General features: G+C 35.7%; 1 protein-coding gene and 1 pseudogene across 3 annotated transcripts in view; both read right to left on the reverse strand.

Annotated features, from left to right (window-relative positions):
• Prkn (parkin RBR E3 ubiquitin protein ligase) overlaps window positions 1–15,359 on the reverse strand; it is a 1,513,344-nt gene that overhangs the window by 1,467,861 nt on the left and 30,124 nt on the right. The window lies entirely within an intron of this gene.
• LOC147825038 (receptor-binding cancer antigen expressed on SiSo cells pseudogene) overlaps window positions 1–15,359 on the reverse strand; it is a 36,099-nt pseudogene continuing 20,740 nt past the window's right edge. The window contains exon 1 of the transcript XR_015441584.1: window positions 1–15,359. This exon is cut by the window's right edge and continues 20,740 nt beyond it. The product of XR_015441584.1 is annotated as a receptor-binding cancer antigen expressed on SiSo cells pseudogene (transcript).

Below are 15,359 nucleotides of genomic sequence, written 5' to 3' on the forward strand. Positions count from 1 at the left end.
CAGATAAACAATGCACAAATCAAACAAGAAGAAGCCTCTTATAAATTTGTGGGCACACAAGCACAAGGACCTGAGTTCGATCCCCTGTACCAAAAAGAAAAAAAAAAAAAAAAGAGCTCCAAACTCCATAACATAAAAAAATGCTTAGCCTTCTTCAGCTATGCCCACATGCTGCTTGTTAGGATTCTTTCAATCAATTTTAGAATTATTATCAGTTGAATTAACACAAATCCTTTTAAAATAATTTCATTCTGTTACATGTTGAAGTAGCCAGTGCTATTATATATAACTATGCCCTCTGTTTATTGAAATAGTTCCTCAAACTAAACTTTCTGACAAGAATATGCCATTTACTTTTAGGTTCTAGCATTTTACTTATCAAAAGTCCTTAGTCCCGGGCCGGGGATTTAGCTCAGTGGTTCTACCGCCCGCCTCACAAGTGCAAGGTCCGAGTCTGATCCCCGGAACCAAAAAAAAAAAGTCCTTAGTCTTTATTACTAAGAGCACAGGACTATCCAGAAAAAAGAATACCATCTTTTATGAAACTTCTCAATATATACAAACCTCCTGGGTGAAATTTAGGGCAAATACTTCATATATTTCATCTTAAGTAACTGGGGTCATGAGCTTATAAGCCTAAAGGGGTGAATTAGCCTGAGTATAAGATACCAGATCTTAGCAAACACTCTGGCCCATGACCATGTGTCCTATATAAAAAGATCTTAAAAACAAGACAAAACCAATAGAACATACTATGGTGGTTGGTCAATTTCAAATTCATGGCATAAATCATGGTAGAATACTATTTTATTCTGGGCACATGAGGACTCAGAATAGGATTCCAAATGGAAGATATTCATAATGGTTGAAACACAGCATTTGTTTTCTTGAAGATATACTTAAAGAAATACATTGATATGGTTTTGAATGTACTCCAATCTACATCAAGGTGTAAGTCAAGTTTGAACTTTGAGAAAATCAGTAGAAAATAACCTTGTTCTACTATTCTAGAATAATAACACCTATAACTTACTGAGTACTACCTTCCAGGTGCCATTCTAAGCACTTTGAATGTGTTAATACACATAAGTTAACACACATATCAAACCAACTGTATGGGGCAGGTACCATTATTACCTTTCACAGACAGGAAGCTACATAGGCATACAATGGTTAAGTAATCTGCCCAGATATACAGCTTGACTAATGAAGCTGCTACTGCAATCTGCCTTCAGAGCCATGCTCTCGTGGTTGACAGTCATTATCTCTTACTTAGAAGCGCTATTGGTTTACTCCACTGAAGAGCATCATGCAGGAAAGAGTGGCTTTCATTTCTTAGCAGGACTCAAGTCAATTTTGAAGAGGACAGCTTACATTTTCCACATATAAAATAAACAGAAACCCACCAGCAAAATCATTGCATGAATTACATGCCCTAATTCAGTTACCACTGAGAAAAGTCTCAAGCATTAAGAAAAACTTTAAGACAAGTGAAAAATTGAGGAAAATTCCTAGTAATAGTAGCTAACAGATAACGCTAGGGTGCTCAATATTTAGCAGGTCAAATGGAAACAAAGGTGATTCTATAATCTGTCATTTCATCCCTTACTTGAAAAGCACATTTTCAGAGTCTCTGGTTCCATTAAGATTCCTATATCAAATCAGATGTTCAACTTCATTTCTTCCTTGCTAGTGGAATTCTTTATAATAAAAACAAATCTAGAACTTAAAAGATCCTTGGAAAAAAACTTGAGTTATTCTTCATTGAAACTTCTCCTTTTTTGGTGGGAGTGCAGACTGGGGCGACCACTGTGGAAATCAATATGGAGATGCCTCAGAGAACTAGGGATAGAGGTCCCATTTGACCCCGCTATTCCACTGCTGGGGATCTTCCCCAAAGAATTACAAGAATCATACCACAGCGATATATGTGCACCCATGTTTATAGCAGGACAGTTTGTAATAGCTAAGGCTTGGAAACAGCCCAAGTGCCCGTCAACTGGAAAATAGATAAAGAAGATGTGGTTTTTTAATAAAATGGAATACTACTCAGTCATAAAGAACGAGAAGCTAGAAACATTTATAGCTAAATGGACGCATATTGAGGCCATACTCTTAAGTGAAATAAATAGGACACACGTGTAAATACCGAATAGTTTCTCTAGTGTAAGAAACTGAAAGTGTAAATAAGGATTAAAATGATAATTTGAAATAGGAAAAGGTCTAAAAAATAACTGTTAAAAGAGACCTCACTCTTTGCATTGAAAGATGGCTTCATGTTATAGTTAATAGCTTTAGTTATGAAGGGCATATTCTTATAAAAAATAGGATTTTCAATAGTAATGTTATCATCATGTATGTTGGTATCGAGCTATTTCAAAACAAACAGAAAATCACCTTAAATAAAAGGGACTTTGGCTACACCAGAAAGTTTATGCTAATAATTTAATTCATGGGAAACATATTTTTGTTCACCTGGGACCCTGGGCCATACTATATCAGTTTGAGCTCTGTAGGGGATAGATAATAAACAACTAAATGATCTACACAGGTGTTCCATGTCTAGGAGGCCAAATTCTCAATAAAATCTCTGGACACCAAGGCTCGGTGATTGCTGAGGCCCTGCTTTGCAACACTCCATATCTGTTGCCACAAATCAATGCTAGGAGAATAAAGCACTGTTCATATAAATACACTGGGGGAGGATACCTGGAACTTCACACCTGGTCTCTTCCTGGCTCTGTCTTATACTCCTTTTACCTTTGCTGATTTTAATCTGTATCATTGGGCTATAATAAACTACAACTATGAGTATCCAAGAGTTCTGTAAATCTTTTTAGTAAATCAATGAACTTAAAGGTGATCGTGGCTGCCCCAATGACGAGATTACCTTTTCTCCTTAGATATGTAGTTTCCAATAAGACTTATTATTTGATTCCTTGGTCATGGATACTCTGTCTGTACCTACACTGAATCCCTTAAATTTAATCAGTTTCTAGATGTCAGCAGAAAGAATAAGCTCGAGTCATGCGGAACACACCCAATCAGCCCGTGCCATGGCAACAATAGACTGGACCCCCCACCCCACCCCGTACAGCCCCACTTGGTTCCACACTACAAAGACGCAGAGGACACCAGACCACCAGACCACGGTACTGAGTCCCGCCAATCCTGGCGCAGAGGTAGGGGCTTCTGAGCCACCTTCCCACTGCTCCTGGTTCAGAGGAAGGGGCTTCCCGGCCACCATCCCTCCCGCTGCTCCTAGCCCACAGGAAAGGGCTTTTGGGCCACCATCCCTGCTGCTGCTCCCGGCCCCTATCCCTCCTCTCCCAGCTCAGAGGAGGTAATCCATGCAGGCGCCAACAGCACCACCCCCCCAATTGAAATGAGAAAACACGTAAATAAGTCTCAAGGCCAGACTTTCAGATCACCTACAGCAATGCCTAAGGGAAATAAGATAGAACACTCTGATACTCAACCACCTGGACCCACTGAACTGGCAACAAAAGGGGATCTGGAAAAAATGAAATCAGAAATAATTTCTCAGATAACAGGAGAAATTGTGTTCCTTGTGCAAGACACGGTTAGTAAATCTAGAGAGGAGCTCAGGAACATGATGGAATCCCAACATAAGAAACAAATGGAATCCATAAAACAGATGCAAATAGATTTCCAGGACATGAAAAACTCCATTGAAAGTCTACACAGCAGAATGAGCCAATGTGAGGACAGAATTTCAGATATAGAAGATAAGATTGCAATTAATGACCAAGAAAAGAAAAATTACTTCAAAATTATAAGGGAACATGAGAAATCAATCCAGCAGCTGCTACACAATGCAAAGAAGAACAACATAAGACTGATTGGAGTCAAAGAAGAAACAGGAGAGAGTGCAGATGACATAAAAGATCTCTTCACAGAAATAATGGCAGAAAACTTCCCAAGCAGGGCAAAAGAGCTTGACATACAGATAAGTGAGGCATATAGGACTCCAAATAGCCTTGATCAAAAAAAATCTACACATAGGCATATAATTGTTAAGATTCCAGAAACACAACAGAAGAACAAAGTTCTCCAAGCAGTCAGAGAAAGGAAACAAATCACATACAAAGGAAAGCCCAGCAGAATCACAGCAGACTTCTCAACACAAACCATCAAGGCAAGAAGAGCTTGGAGTGACATATTCCAAGCCCTAAAAGAAAACAGCCTCCAACCCAGATTGATGTACCCTGAAAAACTCTCTTTCAAAATGGATGGAAAAATAAGATACTTTCATGAAAAGAGCACCTTAGGAACTTTGTGACTACCAAACCAGCACTCCAAAGAATTCTACACAATATCCTAGGAACAAACATTGAGGATCACAACCCCAGGAAGCAAAGCACAATGAATCCATCTGGCATGACAAGAAATTAAATGTAAAGGGGGAGAACCCAACAAAAAGAAAAAGTCATGGCAATGACAAGTCAGTACCTTTCAGTTATAACCATCAACGTTAATGGTCTCAATTCACCAATCAAAAGAAATAGACTGGAAGAATGGGTCAAGAAGTAAAATCCAACAATATGCTGCATACAAGAAACACATTTAATTCAAAAGGAAACTCATAGACTGAAAGTTAAAGGGTGGAAAACAATATTCCATGTGATGGGAACCCGAAAAAAAGCAGGAGTAGCTATCCTCTTGGCAGATCAAGTAGACTTCAAACCAACACTGATTAAGAGAGATGAAGAAGGACACTACATCCTTGTAAAGGGAAGAATCCAAGAGGAAGAGATGACAATCAGAAATATCTATGCACCAAACACTAGTGCACCCAACTATATAAAACTAATACTAAGGGACATGAAAAGTCATATATGCACTAATACAATTGTAGTGGGGGACCTCAACACCCCACTGTCACAAATAGATGGATCAACTAGACTAAAAATAACTAATGAAATACTAGAACTCAATCGAACTCTTGAAGAAATGAACTTAACAGATGTTTACAGAGTCTTCCACCCCACAACATCAGAATCCACATTCTTCTCAGCTGCACATGGGTCATTCTCAAAAATAGACCACATACTCACACACAGAACATGTTGAAGTAAGTGCAAAGGAATTGAAGTTATCCCCTGTATATTATCAGACCATAGTGCAATGAAATTGGAGATCCATAGCAAAAGAAACTCAAAAAAGTTCATAAACACGTGGAAATTGAACAACACACTTCTGAATAACCAGTGAGCAACAGAGGAAATTAAAGAAGAAATCAGACAGTTCCTTCAATTAAATGACAATGACAATACAACATATTGGACTCTATGGGACACAATGAAAGCAGTCTTACAAGGGAAATTTATAGCAATGAATATGCATATTAGGAAAACAGAACGAGCCCAATTAAACAACCTGATGCTGAACCTCAAGCTTCTAGAAAAAGAAGAGCAGGACAACCCCAGAGCTCATACAAGGGAGGAAATTATAAAGATCAGAGGAGAAATCAATGCAATGGAGACTAAGAGAATGATACAAAAAAATCAATGAAGCCAGGAGTTGGTTCTTCAAAAGAATCAACAAAATTGATAAACCTTTAGCCAACCTTCTCAGAAAAAGGAAAGAAAAGGCCCAAATCCATGCAATTAGGAATGAAAAGGGTGAAATTACAAAAGACCCAGCAAAAATTCAGAGGATCATCAATACCTACTTCAAGAACCTATATGCCAATAAGATGAACCACACAGAAGAAATGGACAGATTCCTAGATACATATGAATTACCAAAGTTGAATGAAGAAGACCTAAAAATTCTGAACAACCCAATATCAGCCAATGAAATTGGAAATGTAATTAAAAACTTATCAACTAAGAAAAGCCTGGGCCCTGATGGCTTCACTGCTGAATTCTACAACAAATTTAGAAAGGAACTGCTGCCACTACTGTTTAAACTCTTCAATGAAATTGAAAGAGAAGCAATACTCCCAAATTCATTCCTGGAAGCAAGCATCGCCTTGATTCCCAAAGCAGAGAAAGACCCAACTGAAAAAGAGAACTATAGGCCAATCTCACTAATGAACATAGATGCAAAAATCCTTAATAAGATACTGGCAAACAGAATGGAGAAGCTCATCAAGAAGATCACCCTGATCAAGGGGGATTCATCCCAGGGATGCAGGGATGGTTCAATATAAGAAAATCAATCAATGTAATACACTATATCAATAGAGCCAAGGACAAAAACCATATGATTATCTCCATAGATGCAGAAAAAGCATTTGACAAAATCCAACATGCATTTATGATAAAAACCCTAGAAAAAATTGGAATAGATGGTCTCTACCTCAAACTGATAGAGGCCATCTATGAAAAACCAACAGGCAATACCATACTAAATGATCAGAAACTGAAATCCTTCACACTCAAATCAGGAACAAGACAAGGATGTCCCCTATCACCACTCTTGTTCAATACAGTTCTGGAAACATTAGCCATGGCAATTAGACAAGAGAAAGAAATAAAAAGAATAAAGATAGGAAATGAAGAAGTCAAATTGTCATTATTTGCAGATGACATGATACTCGATCTAAAAGACCCCAAGAGCTCCACCAAAAGTCTTCTAGACTTAATAACCAAATTCAGTCAAGTAGCTGGTTACAAGGTCAACACACAAAAATCAATAGCTTTCCTCTACACCAATGACAGACTCACTGAGAGAGAAATAGGGCAAATAATTCCTTTCACAATAGCATCCAAAAAACTGAAATACCTAGGAATCATCCTAACGAAAGAAATCAAAGACCTCTTCTCTGAAAACTATGGCACTCTGAAAAGAGAGATTGAAGATGATATCATAAAATGGACAGACATCCCCTGCTCCTGGGTAGGAAGGATTAATAGAGTGAAAATGGCCATACTTCCAAGACTGCTATATAGATTTAATGCAATTCCAATTGAGATCCCAGCAGCATACTTCATGGACCTTGAGAAAACAATCCAAAAATTCATTTGGAACAAGAAGAGACCCAGAATAGCTAAAGCAATTCTAGGTAATAGAGACATGGCAGGGGGTATCACAATCCCCAACCTGCAACTATACTACAAAGCTACTGTGATAAAAACAGCATGGTACTGGCAAACAAACAGGGCTGAGGACCAGTGGAACAGATTAGAAGATGCAGAAACAACACCAGACACACTCAGCCATCTCATCTTCGACAAAGGAGCCAAACACCCTCACTGGAGGAAAGATAGCCTCTTTAATAAATGGTGCTGGAAAAATTGGGCTTCAACTTGCCAAAGATTAAAACTAGACCTATATCTCTCACCATGCACTAAACTAAAATGAAAATGGATTGAAGATCTAAATATTAAAATAGAAACTCTGAACCAGTTGGAACAGAGGTTAGGTAGAACTCTTGAAGACATCGGTGTAGGAAAAGATTTTATGAACAAAACCTCAGTTGCCCGTGAACTAGCACAAACAATCAACAAGTGGGATCTCCTGTTACTAAAAAGTTTCTGCACAGCAAGAGAAACCACCAACAGTGTCAAGAGACAACCCACAATGTGGGAAAAAATCTTCACCTGCTCTTCTTCAGACAAAGGTCTACTATCTCGAATCTATAAAGAACTTAAAAAGATCAGACCTCCCAAATTTAAAGACCCAATCCGAAAATGGGCATCTGAAATGAACAGACATTTCTCACACAAAGAAGTAGAAATAGCAAATAAATACATGAAAAAATGTTCAACATCACTGGTCATTCGAGAAATGCCAATGAAAACAACACTGAGATTTCACCTCACTTCAGAAAGAATGGCTGCTAACATGGAATCAACCAATAACAAATGCTGGCATGGCTGTGGGGGAAGAGGAACCCTGCTCCACTGCTGGTGGGAGTGTAGACTGGTGCAAGCACTGTGGAAATCAGTATGGAGATACCTCAAAGAACTAGGACTGGAAGTCCCATTTGAGCCCGCTATTCCACTGCTGGGGATCTTCCCCAAAGAAATAAAAGTATCATACCACAGTGATATATGTGGACCCATGTTCATAGCAGCACAGTTTGTAATAGCTAAAACTTGGAAAGAGCCCAAATGCCCATCAACTGGAGACTGGATCAAGAAAATGTGGTTTTTTTATAAAATGGAGTACTACTCAGCCATAAAAAATGAGAAATTAGAGACATTTATAGCTAAGTGGATGCACATTGAGGCGATACTCTTAAGTGAAATAAATAGGACACACATATGTAAATACCAAATAGTTTCTCTGGTGTGAGAAACTGAAAGTGTAAATAAGGACTAAATGTATAATAGGTAATGTGAAATAGGAAGAAAAGGGGCAAAGGGGAAGGAAGTGGGAGGGCTAGGGGAAAGGATAGAAGGGAATGGGATTAATATGAGAAAATGGAAAAATAGGAACAAAATCTTTGTAAATAGGGAGGAATGGAGGGGTTGAAGGGAGGGCTGGGCAAGGGTGAAAAGTAAGAACCAAGAGAGATTATGTAAAGGTGCAAATTTCCAATGATGAACGTCATTATATTGTATACCTAAAATGTACCAATGATTAGAATGAATAGTCTATAATGCAAAATAGGAAGAAGAGGTCCAAAGGGGTAGGGTTAGTGGGAGGGGCAGGGGAAAGGAAAGAAGGGAAAGGCAAAATGATGAGAAATGGAAAAAATGGAAATAAAGTCTTTGTAAATAGGAAAGGGTGGAGGGGGTGAAGGGAGGGCTAGGAATGGGGAAAAAATAAGAACCAAGATGCATTATGTAAAGGTACAATTCCCAATGAGAAATGTAATTGTGTTGTATACCTAAAATGTACCAATAAAAGAATTTAACAATAAAAGAGAAAGAATAAGCTCACATAATTTGTATCAAAATATAAAAAAGAACTTTGTAAAATTGAAGCCAATTATGCAATCAACTTTAAATAAATGAGATTAACCAACTGAAAATAAATCATTTTCAGATTACTTCTGATAATCATTCTTCAGGTAACAGATTAAGATATCTCCCAAATTCATCCCTGTAAAATATATGTACTCCACAAAGTCCTGTCTGAAGTAGTCATTTTGCCTTTTTTTCTAATTCTTCTTTTCCCTTCTATCACCTTATAATATCTGCCACTTTTAATGTATCATTAGTAGAGACAAGACAGTAATCTATCCAAATACTTATTATAAAGGTGTAAGAGACAAAGAAGGATGTTGTTCTACTTTTAACAATAAAGGAAGATTTTCTAACATTTGTCTCTTAACATGATTTTGGACTGACAATAACCAGTAAGTAAGCTGTACTGAGATCTGTCTGTAATAGACATAACAGACATGAAGTGAGGACATTATTGAATGTAGTCACCATATATGATCTCTCCTTCACTAAATGCATTAAAGAAATCTAAGTTGAAAAAGGAGAATTATTCATCCTTTAAGGTCAATGTTTCTATCATCATAATATGAGACACCAATAATTACCTTTCTATTGCTTTCAAGAAACTACTGTTACTTATACACAAACTCATCAAAATATTCAAATTCACCATCTTGAATGTCAACTGCAACTCTTGTACGTAGTAAGAGTTTAATTGCAGCCTCTTTTGCAAAGCCATTTGAAGAGGTACCCAGTGAGTGATATAGAGCCATTCAAGCAGGAGGTAAATTAGGGATAAGTCAGGTAACTCAACTTGGACATGATTTTTAATGTGATACACATATGTTAAGGAATACACTCTAAATAATTTGTGCTTGTTAACTTTGCACAGCTACAGAAATAAATATCGGAGAAACTTGGTATTTAGACATAGAAGAGGAAATACAGTGTACTGTAGGCATTTCTGTCAATAGCTGCAATCAGTAGATTAATCACAATCACATCTCTTGTTCTACATGCCAGTCATAAGGGTGATAATCATGGATATCCAGCATAACAAGAGCCTTAAAAAGCAGAACTAAATATGAAGAATAAGCATACCTGATGTATGTGTTTTATGGCAATCCTTAGGAAGTCTATTTGCACAAATTCTCTAATGAGCAATGGCAAATGAGCAGACAGGCAACTTCAAGCTTAGAGACTCCCAAGCTTATTCAAAATCAAGTAAGTCATTTCTAAAGAGACATTATAGTCCTGAAAGAATTCAGGTAGCTATATTTAACTGAAGAAGAGATGAAAATTATACAAAATTGAGTTAACCTTTCATACTCTAAAAAGAGCAGTATCTTACATGGAATTATTTAATTCAATTTGAATATATTTTTGCTTAAGAATATAGTTTTTGAAATGTTTCATCTTAATTATATTCTTTTTTTTTTTTTGTACCAGGGATCAAACTCGGGTCCTTGCACTTATGCGGAGGGCAGCAAAATCACTGAGCTAAATCCCCAGCCCTCTTAACTATATTCTTAATAGTTTAAGTTTTCCAAAATAGTTCCAAAGCAGTTTTGTACTGACTTCCACTAAACTTCTCATTGAACTTACAATCCAACAAGAATTGTCTGTGACTAGTTTTCTACATCAAATCTATATTCATGTCTTCAAGTAGCAAAATTTAGCACCACAGTAATTAGATGGGAAAAAAAAAGCTCTAGGTGAATTTCTCAGTAGACTTTTCATCTCTAAAGCTTTGAAGTCAAATCCTAGTAAATGTCAATATGTTCCGATCATGTCCACACCTGTCATCTGCACTACAAGTCAATGTAATCTGCAGATAAAAATGAGAAGAAATTGAACATATTTTATGGCTGTTCTGCTTGAGGGAATAAGAATAAAGTAAATCAATATTTTGTGTCATTTCCTGAAAGTACTGTATTCTCCAAGACATTCAGCCTGTATTTGCCCATTTAAGCAAGGACAAAAACATAAAAAGAAAGTTTTTAACTCAGAAAATTAGTGCATCAATATTTCTTGGTCACAGAAATTGAAGCTGTAACAAGCATTATTTCATAATCTAAGATAAATGCACTCTCAAGATTGGTTGCTCTCATTAATGCCACCATATCATTTAAAATATCTAAAATTTCAAAATTTAAGAGTTATATTAAACATTATTGCCATGGAAATAGAACTAAATTTATAGCTCCATTCAAAAATTTCAAGGTGTGACTTTCTTTGCAAAGTTAAGATTGCAAAATCATTCAATATATTTATTTATAGTGTATTTTTATCATTCATTGTTCTACCAATTCAGTAAGAGGTTTTTCTTAAAACTCTTAAAATTGTACTGCTCAATGTAATTTCTGACCAGTGGAAATAGATTTTTGAGTATCTTGACACACTGTACATACATGTAAGTAGAATAAAGTAAAAGTTAAGTTTTGAGAGCCTCCTCAATAGTCTTTCATAACTTAGGAAAATATTTCTAAATCTGAGATAGATAATAATACATAATTTTTCCTGGGCTGAAAACATAAGTTATAAGTATGCAACATAAAGAAGCTTCAAGTAATATATAAGAAGATAAAAATTATTGACAACAAAATATGGTAAATTTGCCAGGTGTAGTGGCATACGCCTGTAATCCCAGCACTTGAGAAGCTGAAGCAGGAGGATCACCATGAGTTTGAGGCCAGTCTGGGCTACATAGTGAGTTCAAGGTCACCCTAAACTACATAGCAAGAACCCATCCAACCCCCCACCAAAAAAAGTGAATCAGAATTATATAGAATTTGGAGTTAAGAGTCCAAATCTTGGCTAAACTCACATTAAGTGCTATTTGGTGCAATTTTGACCTCTCTGAGGCTAAGATTCACTAATTATACAGTGAAAGCAGAAAGAATGTATGACTGCTCTGAAAATTAAATGAGTATCTAACTACACAGTGCCTGGCACAAAATATTCAGCAATATTCTCTCTGCTTTGTTTGTGTTATCATTTAAGCTGATTTTCAATGTTAATGTATGCAATATAAATAATAAATATGCATACCATTATAACACCATCCAAAAGAAAATGATTTACAAAATATTTATTATAAATAATATTATGGCACTTTGTGTCATTTTCTTGAAAAAAAATTATCAAATTCCTTAATCTATCAAACATAAACAATACCAGTTCAAATTAGATTAAATTTGTACCAACCAGCTTCTGAAAACAAAAATAAGAAAGTTAAAGCTCTAATTACAATTTGTCTGATTTAGGTAAAGAGACATGGAAACAAAAGGATATTAAAATGATTCACTTCATAATTATGCACATTGAAAAAAAAGAATAACCGCAGTTATTTTCTCCATAAAATTTATTTCCACCTAAAATTATTTATATCTATTTACTTAGAGAAACTAGTTTGGGAGGAGTTACTGGTATATTCCATTTGTAATAATTTCTTGACAGCAAATAATTATCTTATATTTGATGCACGTTAAGGAAAATAATTTCTCAGGAGTCTTTTTTGTTCTTTTCAATCTCAATCTCTAAGAGTTTAAGGTATTTTGGGAGAATCCTGGTGTCCTAAATGGCATGATAATTGCATTAAAATCAAGTAATGTTCTTATACCTGAAAATACTCTTAAATCTATAAAAATCTTGCATGGATTGTGAAACTCATATTTCTCCTAGTGGTAATATAATATTTGAAGAGCATTTGTTATGAAAGTTTCAACTGATTTTGTTTTCTACCTTCTTCATTAGCCTCTGTGCTTTCTTTTCCATTTTCTTCTTTGGTTGTTTTACTGCTCTCTCTTCTCTGTTATTTTCTGTTGCCTCAGAACTTCTGATTGCCAGGTTGCATCTTCTTCCCATACATTGGTATTTTCTTGCCAGGTACTCAAACACCTAATTCAGAAGACTGATGAATAAAAGGTATATCTTGTGTAGCTAATAATCTGCTAGAGAAACCTGGGATGCAAAAAGTTAATGATTCTCACTTAATAACAATTTTCTGAGTTTTCATTATAGTTGGTGTTAAGTCATTAAAATAATCAGGTTCTAGTTGTTCCAGAGTATTTTGTTATGGAACCATATTTCTATTCCCTCCTTTAATGTTTACATTTGTGGGGGCATCATCATCCCAGGAAGTCCACTCTTCCCCATCTGTCTCCTTAGGAAATGATGAATAATCCAAGCTACTAGAAACTAACTGGGTCTCCACATAATTTCCTCCCTCTGTCAGATCTGCATATTAATCTTTTTAGAAATGAGAATAATGTTGCTAGACAAGTACAAATTTTAGGTAATCAAAGTTGAGTGATGGCCATGGTGGGAATCAAGACCTAAGATTGGTTGGTATATAAAGATAAATCATACCCACTGCATGCATGAGAAAAGCGACATGAGTATTTTTCAGTTGCACAATCCCACAACCTGTGCACATCACCCCATGAACAACTCTAAATTGTTGGAGGTGGATGCCTGGTGGGCTGGGATGTGGTTTTTGGAAATCCTCCCTAGAGAGGTGTGAGCCTGCAGACAAGTAGGAGGAAGGAGGGAAAGGGGAATGTGAAGAGCCTTGGTTTCCCCAGCAGTGCCCATAGGCCCATCTCCCACTGTCTCTGCTTTATTACACAAACTGATCACAGGAAACATATCAAAAAAAAAAAAAAAAAAGAAAGAAATGATGAATAAAAGGCAAAGATAAAAATTATTAAAAGGTAAAATATGTGCTGGTAGCAATGTTTGCAAAATATCATTAAAAATTAGAAAAAAAATTTAATTAAGAGTGCTAGATCACAGAAATATTTGAATTTGAGGACAGGAGTTCAAGTCTAAACCCTATGGAAGATGTACTTCTGCCTCTAAGAGGAAATGCAATGCTCATGTGACCAAGAAGAGAAGGAAATTTATGTCTTTCTTTGCTTGTGAGTTTTCTCTTGAAATTTTTGGTTTTGTAATGGTCGATGTGTTCCAATAACCCAGATTAGGCATCAACTGGGGATGGGAAAGATCATGTGAAGGAACATTCATTGACTTGTGAGGAAATTAGGTACTAGTTCCATTATATTATTTATTTAACTGATTTGTGACAAGAAGGACTTTTAAAATTAAAATTTACGCAAACCCTTGGATATTATTTCATCAATAAATAATTCAGAGTGTATCTCTAAAAGTTAACCACTCATTAAAGTATACCACAATATCATTATCATGCCTATAAATATTAATAATATTTCCTCAATATCAAATTAGCAGTCAAATATATTCCATTGTCTCATAAATTTCTTCATAGCTTGTTCAATTCAGAATCAATATATTTTCTTTAAAGTTACTAAGTTGCTGAGGAATCAGAGAGTGGATATTGAGGAAAAAGGTCAGACAGGAGGCTGTTAAACCTGGATGATTAGTATAGCAAAGTTCATTGTACTATTCTTCCTATTTCTATATAAGCTTCAAGTTTTCAATAGTAAAAATGTTTTATGTTTTCTATAATAGAAAATTTAACAGATGTACATAAACAACAAAAGACAATAATTAAAATAACTTACAGATTTGACAATTTAAAAAGCAATAGTGTTTCAAGGCAAGGAAAAAAGTTGAAATCCAAATCCTTCTATCACAAAGTAATTGACATAGGAAAGTTAATTTATTGAAAGTAAAGAAAAAATTAATTTAATTGTATCAAAATAGTAGTTGAATAGAAGTCCTTTGGTAACATGTGTATAGGCCCCATGCCACATACTGGCATGAAATAGACACGTCTGTCTTCTTGGAGGTCACAGGCTAAAAGACACATTTCTACATGGTCTTCAACATAGCTCTGACATCCAAAGTTGGTAATCATCTGTTTGAAAAATAGTCTAGGATTTTGTTGAAGTACAAATTTTGTAAAGAATTTAAAACCTATTAACTAAGTTTATAGAATGTATTTTTACATAACTAAACATTTTATTTTATATAACTAAACATTTTTATATAACTAAACAATGAATTAAAAATATTATTTCTTGGGGAAGGAATGCTTATTAAAAACAAAAATTCTCAGGTACCACCTTATTTCTTCTTATTAAATTTAATTCGATAAGTAATGTTCTCAAGTCAGAGTCTGAGTAAGGAGTGTAGAGTGGAAGAAGTGAAGTCACATCAATACTTCATGAGCCGTGAAAAACAGAAATGGTACAATATATGCCACATTAAGCTGCTTCACTTATTTCCCTTTCAAATGTCAATCATAGGAAATTCTTTGGGATCCTAACATATTTAGTCCTATACAAGGTACGTAAATGGCTGTGCTAATGTGTATGGAATGTTTTTCCTTCCTACTTGAAAGTCTCAGCAGTTGTGCCAAGAGTTTCTAGAAGAGGATCAGCATATACAAGCCATCTGTATTCACTGCCAGATTCTGCTGGTTGCATAGGCAATCAATACCTCTCTTCCCTTTCTCCTCACTGATAGAACCCTGACATTATTGACAATAGCAGTGTGCCTAAATTTAAA

The sequence above is a fragment of the Heterocephalus glaber genome, unplaced genomic scaffold (genome assembly GCF_053883595.1).
Source record: "Heterocephalus glaber isolate CG9 unplaced genomic scaffold, H.glaber_assembly_v1.0 deba00001523, whole genome shotgun sequence".
NCBI classification, from domain to species: domain Eukaryota; kingdom Metazoa; phylum Chordata; class Mammalia; order Rodentia; family Bathyergidae; genus Heterocephalus; species Heterocephalus glaber.